At 39.3% G+C, this 17,893-nt stretch overlaps 1 long non-coding RNA gene across 2 annotated transcripts in view; it reads right to left on the bottom strand.

Annotated features, from left to right (window-relative positions):
- Positions 1–10,497: 10,497 nt before the first annotated feature.
- Positions 10,498–17,893, bottom strand: part of LOC117709100 (uncharacterized) — a 28,301-nt gene continuing 20,905 nt past the window's right edge. For both annotated transcript variants that reach the window (XR_013110241.1, XR_013110240.1), the window contains exon 3: positions 10,498–11,359. This is a non-coding gene — a long non-coding RNA (uncharacterized LOC117709100). The remainder of the gene's footprint in view (positions 11,360–17,893) is intronic.

Genomic DNA, 17,893 nt, shown 5'->3' with positions numbered 1-17,893 from the left:
TGGCAGGCGCACAATGCTATTTTATAGAAATATGTAGCTTATAGGATTAAGTTACAAACAAAATACCGTTAGAAAAAAATTGATTTTATTTGGGAAGATCAGGGAAGATTTCACTGAGGAAAAGTCATTTTTTGTATGGATAGTTTCATATCAAAAAGGAATGTGGAAAGTTAATACATAAAAGAAAAGAAAATATGAATGAATATGAGATTCTTAGAAGAGTTGTTAAGGTGCAGATATTTGGAAGATGAAAGGGAAAGGCAGTGCGGGTGTTAATATTCACATCAGCTTGATTGTATGTATGCACTTCTCGGTTTGTCTATGAGGGAAGCTTCCAGGGGTTTAACTGAGAAATAAAGACTCAGCCTCAGCAGGGGCAACACTATTTCATGGGCTCTGGTACTGGACTGAATAAAAAGGAGAATGCAAGTGGAATACTGGCATTCCTTCCTCTCTGCTTCCTGACTAAAGAAACATTATGTCAAACTGTCCCTACGCCTGCAACGATGCTTTCCCCGCCATAATGGGTATCACACAAACTGTAAGCTAAAACAAAGAATTCCTTCCTCCCTTAAGTGCTTCTTATCAGATTTTGACCACAGCAATGATGGAAGCAACAAATACAGAGAACTGGCACCAAGAGATGAGGTTGTTTCTGTGGAAGACCTGACTGCAGTCTGTAGGTCTTTGGGATGAATTTACAGAGTTAAGTTGAAGAATTTGGAGCTGTAGGCTGAAGAAGCCCTAGTAAGTAGATCTTAGTAAGACATTCTTGTGGGATTTGGGAAGAGTAGGATGCTGAGAGAAAAAGAAATAGTGGATGGACAGCTCATGAGGTAGGGAGTACAATAACTAATTTGGGAACTGGGCTGGAGACCATTTGTGCTATATTCTGCATGAAATCTTGTTGGGAGCCAACTCCTAGCAGAAAGTGGCTATCATCTTTGCAGCCATCTCAAGCCATATACCCTGACAAGAGACTTGTTTTCAACAGCCTACAACAGCTGAGCACACTCTGATAAATATCTTGTTTTTCCCACATATCTTGTTTTGCTGTTTAGTGCCCCCAGCTGCAAGGTGCATGTGGTATCCACGCCTGCAAGGCGCATGGTGCACATGCTATCCATGCTATATACACCTGTAGATGCACGTGGTCGCCTGCAGGGCACATGGAATCCACGCCTGCAAGGCACATGGCAAAGTGTATAAATACCCTGGATTTATTACCCTTCAATAAACAAGACTTGATCAGAACCTCTGTCATGTTTCCATTCTTCGGGTCTCTTCCCTTCTATCCCCACTCTCTCTCTTGCTAGATCCTGACCCATAGACGGAGCAGCAGCTCAGGACATGGTGGCCCCCGAGCTGGGCAGTATGGGCCTCAACAAAATCTGCTTTGCTTCTGTCTGTATCCTGAGAACCTGAATAGGGCTGAATTAAAAAGTAATAGACTGATTTTTTTGGCTTAGAAAATTTCAAGACAAGATTACATGCAGTCTGTGTCCTGGGTACTGATACTTGTTCATTTCTATATTTCTTCAAAAGTTTGAAACACGATATCTCCATTAGTTGAGAATTTCACACAATGCATTTTGATGTATTTACCCCTGTTCCTTCTCATAACTATAGATCCACCACTAACTCCTACCAACCAACCTGGTGTCCTGTTTTTTATCTTATGACCCGTGGAGTCCCACCCATCAGTGTTCTTATCCAAGTCCACAATGAAAGAGAACAAGTAGAGGAGAAAGACAAGAAAATATGTAGTTCAAGTAGATTCTCTTTCATGCAAGGATCCTAGCTTCAATGTTTAGTTCTGTATGCTTAACTCAGAATAGCTGTAGAGGTCAGGACACAGGAACATGATATAAATGAAGGCAAGGATGAGAAGAGGCCTTAAATGGTAGGGAGAATAGTGGAAGATGTGTGATATGAAATATTAGTAAGGGAGAAGACTGGGATTAAAAGTTTAAGCAGGGATGGCATAGGAGGAAAAGAGGAAGAAATTTTAAGTGAGTAGGTATAATCAATACTAAGGATGTATGAAAAGTAGCTTATAAAAACTTAATAGTCTGTGAGCTTATTAAAATTATAATTAAATAAAAAGAATTCAAAAGGAGCTATTTTGCATAGGTGAATAATGCTGTTCCCCAAAGATAGGGGTGATTAAAAAAGCTGAGTGATAGGCAAAGGATACCCCTCTATATGTGATTAGTCAGAAAGACTCCAGAGGGCCCAGAACAATGCAGATGATTGCCATTGCTCTTAGCCGACCACCAGGGCTAGATTGTAAGACCCTATTATTGAAGGTCCAATATTTTCTTGCATGTGTCTGTTCTTCACTTTGGGAATGAGAATGCTCAGTCAACGCCATTGTATACTAGAAATGGATAACTTAGTTTTGATTCTATATGGGCATATAGTTAATAGGGTATGGTGTTCTTCATAGGCCTGGGAATTTTGAACAATGTTAGAACTTTCAAGACTTTGAGGAATTACAGAGATGGCCTAAGTGAATTTTGTACTGTGAGATAAAAATGAGGCTTTATGAACAAGGGATGGAAGGGTATTTTAGGTGTTTTATCCGACAAGGGATGGAGTTGTGATGGTGTCTTTCTATCTTTGTGATAAACACCAGGACCACAAGCAACTTGGGGGAGGAAAGGGTTTATTTCAGCTCATAGCTTATAGTCCATTCAGTGTAAAGGGAAATCATGGCAGGAACTCAAGCAGGAGCTTGGAGGCAGGAACTGAAGCAGAGAACATAGAGGAACATTGCTTACTGGCTTTTCCTTTACGGCTGGATCAGCTAAATATGGCTATTTAATATAACTCAGGGCTGTCTGTAGGAGGAGCTAAGGTGGGAGGAGTGAGGAGAGGAAGAGGAAAAGAAAGAAGAGGAGCTCGAGGGAACAGAGATGTAGGAGGATGAAGAGCCATGCAGTCATGGGTAACAACTTATATTTAGGTTAGCTAATTGGGAAACAACTCTAATTATATGGGCATATTGTTATTGAGCATTACCAAACATATAAAGCCTTTGATTAATATTTAAGCATTAGAGTTTCATTTTCCTACTGGGCCTGCGTGGATGGCAGGATGGTCTGGGCAATGCCTAGCCTTGTGGAGACAGTGTGGAAGATTGGCAGAGCCATCTCCCATGCTGGCATCTCATGGGTGGCAGGGCTGGTGTTTCTGGCTGGCCGTTTCTAGCTGCAGAGCACATGTGGCCTCTGGCCACGGAACATGGCAGTGGAGCTAGGCAGAGCCGCCACAGCTTAGATAGTGGGCTTGATGAGCGGCCATTTTTAATAATTACCTCAACATTTTAAATAATTACTTCCCATAGTGGGTTAATCCTGCTTACAACTATCATTAGTCAAGAATATACCTCACAGAGCTGTCTATTGTCTAATCTGATGGAAGCATTCTCTCAGCTGAAGTTACCTCTTCCCAGATGACCATAGGTTGTGTCAAGTTGTTAATCTTCATGGTCAATTCAATGAGATCCATAATCACCATGCAAATGCACCTGTAGTGTTTCGATGAAGTATTCCTAGAAAGGTTTAACTAAGGATGACCGGCCTGGAGGTGGTAGCATCATTCCATGGGCTGGGATCAGGGACTGGACAAAAAGGAGAAAGATCTGGGCACTTGCTTCTCTCTCTCTCTCTCTCTCTCTCTCTCTCTCTCTCTCTCTCTCTCTCCTTCTTAGCTACAGATTCTTTGTGACTGCATCCAGCCACTTCACATCCTAAAACTACACTCTTCCCCACTACCATAGACAATATCTGATTAAACTGTAAGCCAAAAGAAGCTTCCATTCTTAAGTTGTCAGGAATCTGGTTACAGCAGTGGAAAAAAGCTAATGTAACCAACATGTGCTTTTGTTCAAATCTGTGGAGTACTTTGATCAGGCTAAACCAACAGTGTATTAAGACTATCAAAATGCTTTAGGAGAACTAGGAAATCAAATGCTTTAGGAGAACACTTTTAGCGGGGGTGTGAAGTATATCTGGTGTGTGTGTGTTGGACTAGAAGTTGTAAAAACTGTTAGATTCTATAGTGTGTAATTGGAAGCTGGATATGAATGTAGGAAATGTCAGCAGGAATGGGAACCAGCAAGTGTATACAAGGGAGACTGCAGAGATAGAACTTACAGGATATGATACCTACTAAACAGAAATATGCAGTTGAGGACAGGTGAGAAAGAAAGCAAGTGATATCTGGTTTTCAAGGCATATTGGCGATGAAGAGTTTCATCAAGATGTCATTTGGGTGAAGGGAGTTTCTGGTGTCTACAAGTTGAGCTGGTGGTACTGTCTGCATAGACTGTGTCATAACAAAGAAGGCAACTGAAAATGCAAAACAGTAATAAAACAGAAGTCTGGGCTTGAAAGATGTGTTTAATGTATGCAAGAGCTAAAATCATGATGCAGATACTAAGAAAGAATGAGAAATCAAGATGTAAAGAGAGGAGAGGAATAATTTAAAACATTCCTGAAGAGGAAGGGAAGGAGAAGTCAGGAGAAGACATCTAACTATAGTTTCTGTCTCTTGGTCTCTAAGTGAAGAATTGCTCCCCAGCAGAAAAGATGACAAGCTTCAAGAAGAGTTCACATTCTAGGCTATGCAAGAGGGAGGAAGTAAAGGAGCCTATGGAGATAATCTGCATATTCAAGAAAAAAAACTTCACAGGGCATGCTGGTACAGGCCATTAATCCAAGAACTTGGGAGGTAGAGAGGGGTAGATCTGTTAATTTGAGGTCAGCTTGGTCTACATTGAAAATTCCAGGCCAACCAGGACAAGAGTGAGACCTTGTCTTACTGTCTTGCTTGTTCCTTGACTATTTGCATCTATTGTATTGCTAGTTCCTCAACTTAGAACTTGACTTAATACTTAATACCTTAATAAAATGGTATAAAAGCAAAAAGGAGGAGGAGGGATAAGATAGGAGGCTTATGGGGGGTGATGGGGAAAGGGGATAACATCTGAAATGTAAATAAATTATTCAGTAAAAAACAGTAATACATTATAAACCTCTTCATTTTATGTGACAATGACAGTGGCCATCACATTGCTAAAAGCTGTGCTCTTTAATCAGGCTTAGACCTGTGTGGTCCCTGCTTGTATACCTTATATGATCTGTTCTTCCCCTCACTACCATGAACATTCCAGACACTTCTGTCCCTGATGTACTGAAATCTGCAACTTTAGGGATCGCACACATGCCCTCCGCCTTACAATGATACTCTGCCCTTCTAATTTCAAACTTAACAAACACAAATTCTTTTCCTGGATTTTTATTTTCCTTATTTCCATATGCTGTGCCACTTAAACTCCTCATGTAGCTTATTTATCTGTTTTCTTAGACTGAAAGTAGTGGAAAGGTGCTATATATCTGTTATATGAAAATGGATTAAAGACTTTTGGGTGAATGACTGAAAGATTCTATCTAATAGAGGAAGTTAAAGATTTTCTTTATGTTTTCCTTTGGGTACAAGTATACATGGAGGCAATTAGCATCACATCTTCCTCAGTCTCTTGTTCTCCACCTTATTTTGTGTGACAGGGTCTCACTCAACCTAGAGTTCATATATCAATGCCCCAGTTCCTGGTGACCCTCTTATTTCTGCTTCTTCAATGCTGGGATCCCAGGCAAGTGATGTTGTACCTGGCGCACGCGCGCCAAGAACATGAGTACTTGGAATGTGTTTAGAGAAATGTTTAGAAAATATCCACGTAAAAACTGAACATGTTAAAGTGGGAATTTCTTTTCTCAAGCTTGAGACTGTATCTACTGGACTTTATCACCATACTTGCTTTTGCTTTTTTTTTTTTTTTAAAGAAAAAAAAAACTTTCTCAACATGAGCTTTCTTTCCAGTAAACCTGAGTTGGATGTCTACAACTATCCCTGCCTCCCAGCTCAGGAACAGATGAAATTAAAGGTTTTCATGCTAAGTCTCTGAAGTCCATTATGTGAAATTAATCTGGAATCAGAAAATCAAGTCACTCATTTTTTTTTTCTGCAAAGTTAAGCAATCAGGCAGGACATTTCAAAGTATGCAAACCATTAATCCAAAAACATGGCTCATTTCCCAGGCACTCCATTTTCCCTTTTCCATTTCCTCATGCATACTTGATTCTTCTCCTGGTAGGTATTTCTAGACTTCTTGTTGAGGTTTAGACAAATGGTCTTTGATGATGCCTTTCTACATCATGGGTCTCATGGCAGGTACACAGGCACCACACTGCAAATGCTCCTACTGGTTTCTCTTTCTTTGCTTTTTTTTTCCTTCCTTTCTTTCTTTCTTTCTTTCTTTCTTTCTTTCTTTCTTTCTTTCTTTCTCTTTCTTTTTTTCTTTCTTTCTATTTTTTTTGGATGTAAACTAAGATGTTGCAAGCGTTCTAGACTACACAGAAAGGGTTTCTGCTTTCATTGCATATTGCAGATCATGTGCCTCCGTCGATGTAAAATGCTAGTTTGACAGTGAAGATCATCTTATCTCCAAGAAAGTCCAAACACTAAGTGAACTACTCAAACTCTTAGACTGACTAGTCAGCTTCTAAATGAACTTGCTTATCACCTACCAAAAATGCTTTGGCTAGGACCTGTTCCTTATGATCTGCGAAGTGGTATTAATTCTTAATGGCAACACAGCAACTCTGTGTGTGTTGCGGGGGATGGATGAGTGTGTGCATAATTTTTAGGCAGAGTACAATAATCCTCACTTTAAAAATTCCTTTCATGCACAAACACTCCTCATATCTCAAAATGAATCCCACACTGGACAAAATTGAGGTAAACGTTTAGCTTGTCCTTCAGGAGGCTTCCCCCAGGTGTTTCCCCACATGATTTTACTTAAACTTCAGTTTCCCAAAGTGTGAGCAATATTTTCCTAGTGTCTGTCATAGTCACTGACCATATGTTTCTTAACAATTTGTTTAACTTAATTAACTTAAGTTGCATTTTAAAAGGAAACTCTGGTGTGTATTTTTCTGTTAATGAAGTATATCAGGTAGTTTAACAGGAATGAAAACACTGTCCATCAATGAAAACTAAAAGCAGGCCAGTGGCTCTCCTGTGGTTTGGAGATTCTTTAGGAGATGCACTGCTGGGGTGGACTATGTCTACTCTGTGCCTCTCAGGAGCATGGCTGCAGCAAGGCGAGTCTCCCATACAAATGAGTCCTTACTTTCCCACTACACACCCAAAGTCAGCAGGTAGAATGTCCTCTAGACAGGATTAAAATAGAGTAATTTTATTAAAACTCTCAACTACTGTCAAAGCAAAAAACAAAGAGAGTTGAGGGATTTATAAACAATATAAAATTAATATCTACTTAGATCTTGTTTCTAGCTATAGAGTTTGACACTTAGCAGCTATTTTACACCTTGTCCAACTTGGATCACACAAGTCAATGAAACAGAGTGTGAGTCACAAGTCATTAATTGAGGTCCTCTCGATTTCTATTTGTTTTATAGCCAGGGTTTGGACCCACGGCCTTGAACATTAGGGAAGTGCTCTGAGCTACACCTCCGGGTAGCTTTGCTGCAGTTATGTAGCATGCACAGACTTTTAAATAACAATCCTCCTGTCTCTCCCTCTTGAGGATGGGCCTTTTAGAAATACAGGGCTACATTCCACTTAGACACCTTTGTTTGCTGTCTTTATTTACTTGCAGCACTGGGGACTGAACCCCCAGCATTACTACTACTGGGTTACATCTGATCCCCTCATCTGGTTTTCAGCAGCACATGAGAAGCATCCATTTTCCTTGAGACAAAGTTACGTAGAAAAGAAGTACTTCATATTGAATGAGAACAAGTTATATGCCTTTAACTCGGAACTCATTTTTCTCTTACTGAACTGGACAACAGTACAAAGCAATAAAATGTTAAAAAAAAAACATGACATCTATTTGTGTGTGTGCCTGTGTGTGCACAAGTATGCACGCTGTACATATATCTCAGTGGGAATGTGGAGGTCAGAGGAAAAAAATGGTTCTATCTGTCCATCTTGAGAATTTCTGGAGATCAAACACAGGTTGTTAGGTTTAACAGCAAAGGCCCTTATGTTCTGAGACATTTTGATGGCTTTGAAAAAAAAAATAAATTCCTACTAAAATCTACAACTAGTCTCTTTTTATAGATTATCTTTCATCTTGCTGTGCAGTTTTTACAGCTGTTATTTTTCTTTTACCCCCTTTCTTTATAATGTTTCACACACTCTTTCCTACCCTTACCTGCCTTACAACTAAGGGAGTCAAATAAATAATTTGCCCCAAATCACGGCTTATACAAGAAAATGGCGGGGCTGGCGCCTACACAAACCTATCTTCATTTCAATCTGAAGCTCTTCCTATTACATAACACTGCTTCCAAATGAAAGACTGTCCTAATTTTTAAGAATATCCACAAAAACATAAACTTATGGAGAAATAGATCAATTAAGATATGAACCCTTGGGTTAAAGAAAGATTTACAACTGTTAAAGCGTCCTATAAATCTTGGAAATTCCCCTTCTGCGTAATTAGACCTCATCTGTAGCCTCGAGGAGTTCATGTATCATTTATATTTTGACAGTAAACCTTCAGAAGAGTGACTATTTAGAGGTGAAAGATCTGGGTCAACATTATGTCAGTCAGTAAAGAAAGCAAAACAACTTGGGAGTTGTAATGTGAAGCCCCGGAGAAAAGATGGTGGAAGTTAAAAACTGTAGAAGCACTGTGGCTGTCCAGGGTGCAATGCTCCTGAGTGCAAATATATGGGCTGTTTATATAAATGACCTCAGAGGACAAAACATGATCACAAAACACTGTTCCAGTTTTTCCAAGCAAAGACACAGTGGGAAAGCAGATTCTTTTCATGGTTGTGGCCAACTTTCATACTGAAAACCTGTACATTTTTAAATACTTGCCCTCTGACTTAGGACCTTACAGTACCTTCTCAAATAGAATCCAAATCAGCAGGGTGCCCATCAAAAATGGAGATTCTTAAGTTTCAATGAACGCCTATTAAACCCAGATCTTTAAGGGATAGTTTGGGAATCTGCATTTTAAAACAAATTTGCCAAGTGACTGACAATGAAGTGTCACTCAAAAAATCCAAGGCATGTAAAAGCTGCCTGTAAAGTTAAGACTACTGACTTGTTTGCAACTCTTTGATGTTTCTTTGTGCTAAGCCTGACTACGTGACCATCCACTTGGCATAACAAGTTGAGTGCAGGTGTTTATAAATTACAGCCAAACCCTTTCAGATGAGGAGGGCTTATCTAAACTTAAAGCTCATTTCCACTCGGAACCCAGCTTATCAGCCACACTGAGGTGGAATGGGCAGAGGATATCTCTCCAACTGATGCAGTCACAACTCTGGAAAAAGAAAGAAAGAAAAAAAAAAAACCCTCAAGGTCCAACAACTTTTAAAAACTAAGTATAGGTGGAAATATATTTTTAAAAATCTCAATTTTTACAATAACTTGTAAGTTCTAGTCTATTGATTCCTCAACATTTTTTTCCCCATCAAAATATTAAATGAACAAAGCAACATGGCGGCTGTCAGGCCTCAGATGTTAACTGGGTTCCTCAAAGTCTTATAATGACCTCTAAGCATTGTTGGCTATTGTCTTCTATATCTTGATTTCTAGAACTGAAAGAACAAAGGTGATAAATTCACCAGGTCCTAAGGGAATCAAACTTGTAGATATCTAAGATCAGAAAAAGTACCTAATATTTTGAAATCATTTAATTATCGTATTGCCTTATAAGTGTTAATTACCCTTGTGTAAACAGAACATATATATATATGCATAATATATATATGCATAATAATGTAATAATGTAGGCCAAGTTGCCACAGCTTTGTGCTGCCTACCTGTAAAATTAAGAACTTTGTTCAGTATAGTCCCAGAGGCATGAGCAAGGCATGAGTGTTTTTTTGATGCAGTAGTTACAATGCCCAGCCAAGAAGAATGGCAGTTAATTTCTTTCATGAAAAAGCATCAAGTTAATATAAAATTAAGTGTATTAAGAGCAAAACTTCTTACTAAAACGTTAAAGCTTTAAAATAGGAAAATCAGATATTCAAGCATTCTTATTATACTGGGATACTGGATGCATAAAAGCCACAGGCTGTGAGACAATGAGTAACTCCAGAAATAAGGAAGTTGAGGAGTGGGAAGGAACTGGAAGAAACATTAACTATTTGGTCTCAGTATTTCTGTGTCTTCATGTAGAATGCTACACGCCCTACAGGTCTGGAATTTCCACAAGATCACCTGCTTCTAAGTAAAGAAAAGACTTCTGGGCAGTAAAATAATTAAAACTCATGGCATTTTTATCAGTATGAGCACATCATAAATTTTCTAGATAAAAGCATTTAGACATGGTTAAGACTAATCTCAGTAATTTTACCTCAAAGGGCCCTGTGTGGTCAGTATATACTTGCAACAGAGAAAATTATGGTTTAATTAAGAGCACAGAAGTGACACCCATGCTGACTGGAAAGTAACTTTTATTTTGAATATAATATCTTTTCAATACAATCTTTTGTCTTCTCTGCGTTGGTAGACTTCGATGGTAACTTTATTGTGGCTCCTTTAAGATGTTGGGTTTGCAGGCTTAGAAATCAATATCATTTATTTATTCTTTGTTACTTATAAACCAGTGTTTCATCAGAGCCATTCATGATATGATAAAATGTAATTATTTGACACCTCTATTGCACAATAAGTTCAGGGTAGAGTTTCAAAGACATGTCTTAAGGACTTATAAATGTCAGGGTCTAGGGATACAGTGAATAAGAAGTGAAGACTGGTACCCCTTAAAGGACGTATAATCTGGTACAGGAAATAGAGCAGCAACCAAGCAAACAAACATGTGCAGGTAGAGGCCAATGTTTCTGAAAAGTCAGAGCAGGGTCATGAGGTGAACAGTGGCAGAATATGGAATGTTTTATAGACAGTGCTACAGAGAAAGAGTTCACTGATGCCCAAATGATGAAACAAAGACATGTAAGGAGAGGCAGGAACATTCCTGGCTCATCCTAGAACAGTGTTCTCTTGAGCCACCGTGGCTAGAACAAAGTGAGTGATCTGGTACAGGATTGGAGAGAAGTCAGGGTGAGGCAGACCAAGTCGCAGAACCCCTACATATCACGGATTGCTTGTAGCAAGACACAGGAATGGCATGGAGGTGGCCAAGCTGCTGTCAGACAGGAAAGATGGCAATATGTTGGCATAGCAGGTTCTCAGTTCAACAGCTATGCCAGCATCTTGCCTCCTCTCCAGTTCCAAGTTACAGGAGCAACACCACACACTCCTCTTTGTTGTTTTAGTTTTCTGCAATCTCTCCTTGCACCTGAGGGAGGGAAAACACACTCATTAGTTAAAAACACGAGCTCTTTCCTAAAGTAACAATGCAGTCTTCCTTAGAGTGTCCACTTTTGCAGGCAGTTATGCAGAGAGCTTGTGGTTGTTTCCTGTTTTAAATGTTCCTTGAATAACATGAATCTCAAAATATTTTCTGCTCATGAGATGACAAGGTGGTTCTTTAGTCAAATTAAGTCATAAACTGACAGATGAATACAGCCATGTTCACAGCCCACAGCGGTGCAGTGGCCTCAGTACAGCACTGCATATAGCACAATGTTCTGCGTGGTTAACCTTGGCCATTTGGATGCCCCTTCATATTATTAAGCTGTCACCTCATGGTGTGTGGATATGTCATTGCTTCATGAGCTCTTAAACACAAATCTCCTCAAGCCAAGAATTCTCAGAGTTGGATATTTTTCACAAATACAACCTGAAAAAGTTCTATGTTCAAAGACATTCACTACAATATTGGTCTTAATTGTTAAAGACTAGAAAGATTATGAATGTCCATCAATATTACAAAAACCAACTAAATTAATCATGATGTAGTTTCCTGGTCCTTATATAGAAGATTAAGGCACAATAATGACATGATGTATGATAATTTCTGTGGAAAATGTATACATAACAAGATTATGCCTACAACATTTTTCTTGAAGAGTACAGAAGTGATTACTTTAGGTGATTTTATTATTTTAAAATAATTAGAATTACAAATTACTTTTGTTTTCTGCTTTAATAGGTTTCTGTTAGAATAGTATTTACAAGCAGTAAATCAGTGTACCACAGAGCTACAGAGGCGAAGCATTTACTCACTTGGATATAGCTAACATGAACTGTGTTTCCTAGAAGCAAAAGTTGAGCCCGACACATACAGTCACTCAGTGGCACATGTGAAGTACATGCAGTACCTCTCTCTTGGTCAGCTTGGTATGAAGGAGCTATTGCACAAGCCCCCTTGCTTTCTTGCCCTGGAATCAGGTAAAAGAGTATAAAGATACTAACTGATGTAAGAATATTTAAGAGATGATACTCGTTATTGTATGGATATTTAATTGTTCCTTGGGTCACCCAGCACAGCACATGGTTCAAATATGAACATCAAATGAATAAAGATTAGATAACAAAATATACACCATAATATGAAGGTTTCATAAAGTAGTGTCTCAAAAAAAGCTCATGTTTTTTCATTTTTCTAACCCATCATGCTTGCGATTAAGATGCAAACACAGGTTATATAATTTGAGAAGGTATATGCTGTATAATCAAAGCACTCTGTACTTTTTCAGATTCATTTTGTAACATGAAACTTTCAGATTCCTGTTACACAGAAGCATGACTGTGGGTGATTATTTGGTTTACCAGAGACAATAATTACCAGAGACAATATATCTGAGAACTTTCAGGCTACTTGATGAGGCTCATTTAGGGGAAAGATGGGGTAATACAGTAATTCATATCTCCCTTCTACTTCCTGTTTCCCTCTGTATTTTAAAATGCCTCAATTTATACTTCAAATGTCCAGAAGTATATAGTTCTGCACCCTGTCTCAAACTTCTTTTCTGCTGCTGTGATCACAAAACTGAAGGGAGAAAGCATTTACTTTAGCTTGTAGTTCAAAGGGCAATTCACCATGGCAGGGAGTCAAGGCAGTGGGGGCGGGAGGCTGATGCAGCTGCACATACAATGTCCATTATCAGAAGCCTGCAGAGAACGCACAGAGTTTCTCAACTCTCCTCTTATATGTGCAGGAAATGTTCTTCTCACAACAGTTAACGGAAACAAGATAATCCCCACAGGCGCTCCTATCACCTATCTCCCAGGTGACATATTCTGCCTGTTGACAATTCACTCTTACCATTACACTATCCCTATAAAGAAAGTTGTTACCATTGTTACACACTGTGGGTTTTTTAATTTTAATATTTCTATGATACTCAGCAAATCAAGGACTCCAAATGACTACTGGTAATATATACCCCTTACGACATAAACTTCAATCCTGATCATAATTATGTCACAACTAGAAAATAAAATGAGACAAGCTCTAGACAACTAGAAAATAAAAACAAGGATTATGGATCCCTGATACAAACCCTTGGCAGTTAAAGTTGAATCGTAACAGCTGCTGGCAGTAAAACTCCTTGAGGTACATGGACCATTTATAATTTTCATATCCTAAAATAATTTTTCTTTTTTGTCTCTTTATTAGTGTAAATATCTAAATAAAATTCAAACTACTATTTATTTGAAACTAACAGTCTGATTTCCTTTGTAAACAACTGACTTGAGGCCATTCTAGAAGCAACGCTAGCCTGTCCAGGACAGAGCAGGAGAGAGCTGGCTACACTGGCTGTATTTCCTATGCAGAGATAAGGAAGGAAATCAGCTCAACCATGGTGACTACAAAGCTGGCACAGCCATACATGATGACTCTTTCCAGAACTGGAATATAGTTTACTTAATATGCCGTGTTTAAAATACTTGTCCTAAAGAAGACTAGTATGGGAGTTGCAAATGATTATGGATAAAGAGTAGAATGTACTATTTTTTAAGTACAGCATTATGGAAAAATTTGTGGTCCAATCAAGAACATAACTGTGGGGGGAAAATAACATTTACTGAATGTGTTGGGATTACTTTTGGGAACAGACAATTTCATAGGATGCGCTTAAAGCTACTCCCTAACTGATAGATGCCAGATGTGTCTGCCTTGCATCTGGTGGGCTGCAAAAAGGCATATGTATACACACACACACACACACACACACACACACACACACATACACAGGCACACACACACACACATGCATATGCACACACTGAGCAGATAAAAAAGAAACACAAAAACAAAAACACTCACTTCAAGTTGTACCTAAGAAATCAGCCATATGAATTTTAGGGAAAAAACCTAATGTGGAATCTTTTAAAAGAGTTTTTGTTGTTGTTGTTTTGTTTTGTTTTTTTAAGGATGATATATAGAAAAGAAAATGAAATAATATCACTTAGGTTTCTCAAGTGCCTTTTCAGTAAAAGGACTGTATGTACACAGACACATCCATTGTTTATAAAATTTTAAATTTATAGAATTCTTTCCATGAAAGAAAACTACTAAAGACAGAATTGCTTTAACTTAGAGAGAGTTATGAGGTTCAAGTGAGTATCTGTGTAACTGCTACAACTACGAATGCACAGAGGAACTGCCCCAAACAAGGTTTATTCCCCGATTGCCCCGTCTTGGCTGCTGAATGACCCCACACTCTTCCCTCATCCCCACCAACTATCTGTCTTTCTCCTAGGACACACAGACTCTCGTGCTTGTTTCCTCTCAGTGAGTCTCATTTGTCAGTTATACCCTTCTACTCATTCTTGAGTAATACGTTTAACATTATAACAATTCAGGACAAACCATAAATGATGATAGATGTAAGTCTTCACCATCTTAATTTTTAAGTATACTCTATACAGAATTAGGTTTTAGCTGATAGAAAATGTGGAAGATACTTTAATAGGATCTCTAGTAAAAAAGGCCAAAATGAAGCCATTTTCTATTTGCCTAAATTCATAGAAACCCGTGGCAAGGGGGGAAGGAGAAGCAATTAACTTGTGTGTCTGTCTATTTCCCCTATATAGTCTTTTTTTAAAAAATGGCAGTAACAGGAAATAGTCTGTCTGTAAGTGATTACAGTGACACTGAGAAAGTCTAGTGACCACCGATTCCATCAGTGCCATGCCTGTTGGACATCTGGTATATGTGAAGCACTGTTGGAAGTAAGGCTTGGGCATCTGATCACAGTGAGTTCCCATGTGGGAGCTGGAGAAAGGTGAGTCCTGAACACTGCGCAGGCTGGATAGTGCTGGCGCCAGCTTTTACAGTGAGGAAAAGCAGAGATGGCATTAAGAAGGATTCTAGAGCCTGTCCCCATGACTGTACTTGTCACTCTGGCCTTGAGTAAGCTGGAGGACTTACTTTGGCTGACCTGTGACGTTAGACAGCTATGTTGCACATATTGTAATCTCTGTGACACAAGTTACATGACAAGACTATTAATTTCATTCCAGCCTGTAAGTGTGCTGGTAATTTCTTAATTAGTAAACACCTAATTTATCTAAGCCTTGTGCTAACCAGAGACAAATAGTACCTACCTTCTATAGTCATGGAGAGACTCAAATGAGATATTATCATAATAACTAAACATAATGATGTATCATCTGGCCTGTGAAAGGTCTTTATTACAACCTAACATGCACCCTGTTATAATGTCTACCCTTTTGGATAAATGTTAACAAATAAGTTGTAACTGTGGACTGAATACTTGTACTTCCCTACACCCCTCAAACTGAAATCCTTCCTAACCCCCAATGAGGCTTCATTTGAAGATGGGGCCTCCAAGGTAATTAAATTTAGAGTAATTTATGTTAAGTAAGGTCATAAAGGGTGATAACATGATCCAACAGGATTTGTGACCTCTTACGAAGAGATGCACCAGAGTGTTTGCAGCCTCCACACCCTACCCTCACCTAGGAAGGAAGGGAGGGAGGAAGGGAGGGAGGGAGGGAGGGAGGGAGGGAGGGAGGGAGGGAAGGAAAGTCTATGAAGACACAGTAAGAAAAATGGTCACTGCAAGCCAGGAAAGCTGTCTGTCTCATCAGAACCCAGATCACCATTTTTCTAAATGGTGGTCCAAACAGACTAATGCCATGCCAGCAACGACCAATTCCTTCTGATAAGTCAGGAAGACTTCAAAAGCTTCTAGATGAGCTCATTCCAGACAGGGTTTCAAGGTGGAATGCAACCTGGTCACATTAAGAAGGTTCTGGAAGGAAAGTCCAGGTTAGCAAGCTACAGGTGATTTATGATGAGTAGTGGTCCCAGTCGACACTCTGCAGGAGAGAGCAGAAGTACCTGTAACCACAGCACCGCCCCTTGCTTTCTACACTGTGCAGGCACTGCAGCATTACTCCATTCTTCCCAAGTTTCTGAACGTCCTACAAGGTTACGGAACATCTCTCCATTTTATTCCTTTCATAAAATTGAACAGAGCTGCATGTGGTGACTTATGCTCTTGGGAGGCTGAGGCAGGAGAATTGCTTCAATTCAGTTCAAGCCCACACTGATGCACATACACAGCAAGACTCTATCAAAATGCAAATGGCCAAGAAGAGCATGCTACTTCCCTCTGCACCGTCTCCGTATGCTCTCCTTCAATATGTGTGTTTCTGAGGTCTTGCACTGAGCTAAACTCTGAAAACGTCAATTGCCACCAAGGAAGGCACGTGAGGGAAGAAGCTGGAGTCTGAGCACCTGTGTCCATTTCTAATGCCCCCACCAAATTACTCAAGTCCTCTGGAAATATGTAAATCACTCCCACAGTAAATACCCACGACCACAAATACAGAAGAGAAACGAGGAAACCACGAGAAAACCTGGAGAACCAAGGCCGTGAGCTCGACATCAGAGGGCACATGTGTCAGGAAGAGGACATGGCTGGGAGGTACCTGGATGGCCCTGCAGGCCACGGTGACAGTACTGCAGCCAACTGTGTGCATCTCTCTACCTGCACCTAACAATGTACTTGCCTCAGGAAGAGGAAGCCTCTGCCTCAAACATGTGGCATTTGCAGAACCAGGTATATTACTACAAATTTATTCGTATTCTTATTTAAAAAGCCATTCACACACTTAGTGGTTTTGTTACTGTTGTTGCTTTGTTTATACAGCAAAGGATTGTTTTTTTCTAAAGCATTACAGCTTGATTATGATGTCATTCTAGTGAATGTCTGCTCTGGAAGGGCAGCACAGAACCAAAGCAGTCTGACTTCCTGACAATGGCCACTACAACACCTCATAAACACATTACCTTCTTTAAGGCGGGAATATGGGAAGAACATTTTAAAATTAATTCACACTCATTTTCACTTGTATAGCTGCAACTGGAACTTTCGGCAGGAAGGACGACGGGTATATTAGTTGGGTAATTTCAATTTGGGTTTATGTTTGAAATTCAGGAAGAAGACACACTGTCCCAGCTACACTACACTGCAATGCATTTATTACCAGGGTACTGATACTGTAACAGAGAACCAGAGTGGACTGTGGTATGAACATGTGGGACTAGGCCCTTTCTCAGTCCACTGAGATGCTTAATCTAGAATTAGAAACACACGGGCTTTATAATAGCAGAAAAAAGAAACTGTAAACAAAAGATGTATGACTTACAATTTACTCATTGAGATAGGCTATAGAAGTGTCTTTACATAATAAACCAAAAGATGCTTATTATATGGGAAAGACAGGCACTTTTAGAAATATCATTCTCTTGAAATTACACTTAGAAATTCTATTAAAATTTACTGCCTAATGTAGAATAATTCAGCTTAGTCACTCTGGAAACATTAAATATGTGGTTACTTGTGGGTGAAATATATATTCTCTTCAATAAACATAAATATCATGAATAGTTCTTTTTGTGTATCCATAACAGAGTAAGTGCACAATAGGACATCAGTGGGTAAATCAT

Source organism: Arvicanthis niloticus, chromosome 5 (genome assembly GCF_011762505.2).
Source record: "Arvicanthis niloticus isolate mArvNil1 chromosome 5, mArvNil1.pat.X, whole genome shotgun sequence".
Taxonomy (NCBI): domain Eukaryota; kingdom Metazoa; phylum Chordata; class Mammalia; order Rodentia; family Muridae; genus Arvicanthis; species Arvicanthis niloticus.
Note: the sequence above shows the minus strand (reverse complement) of the source record. Positions and strands in the feature narration are given on the sequence as shown.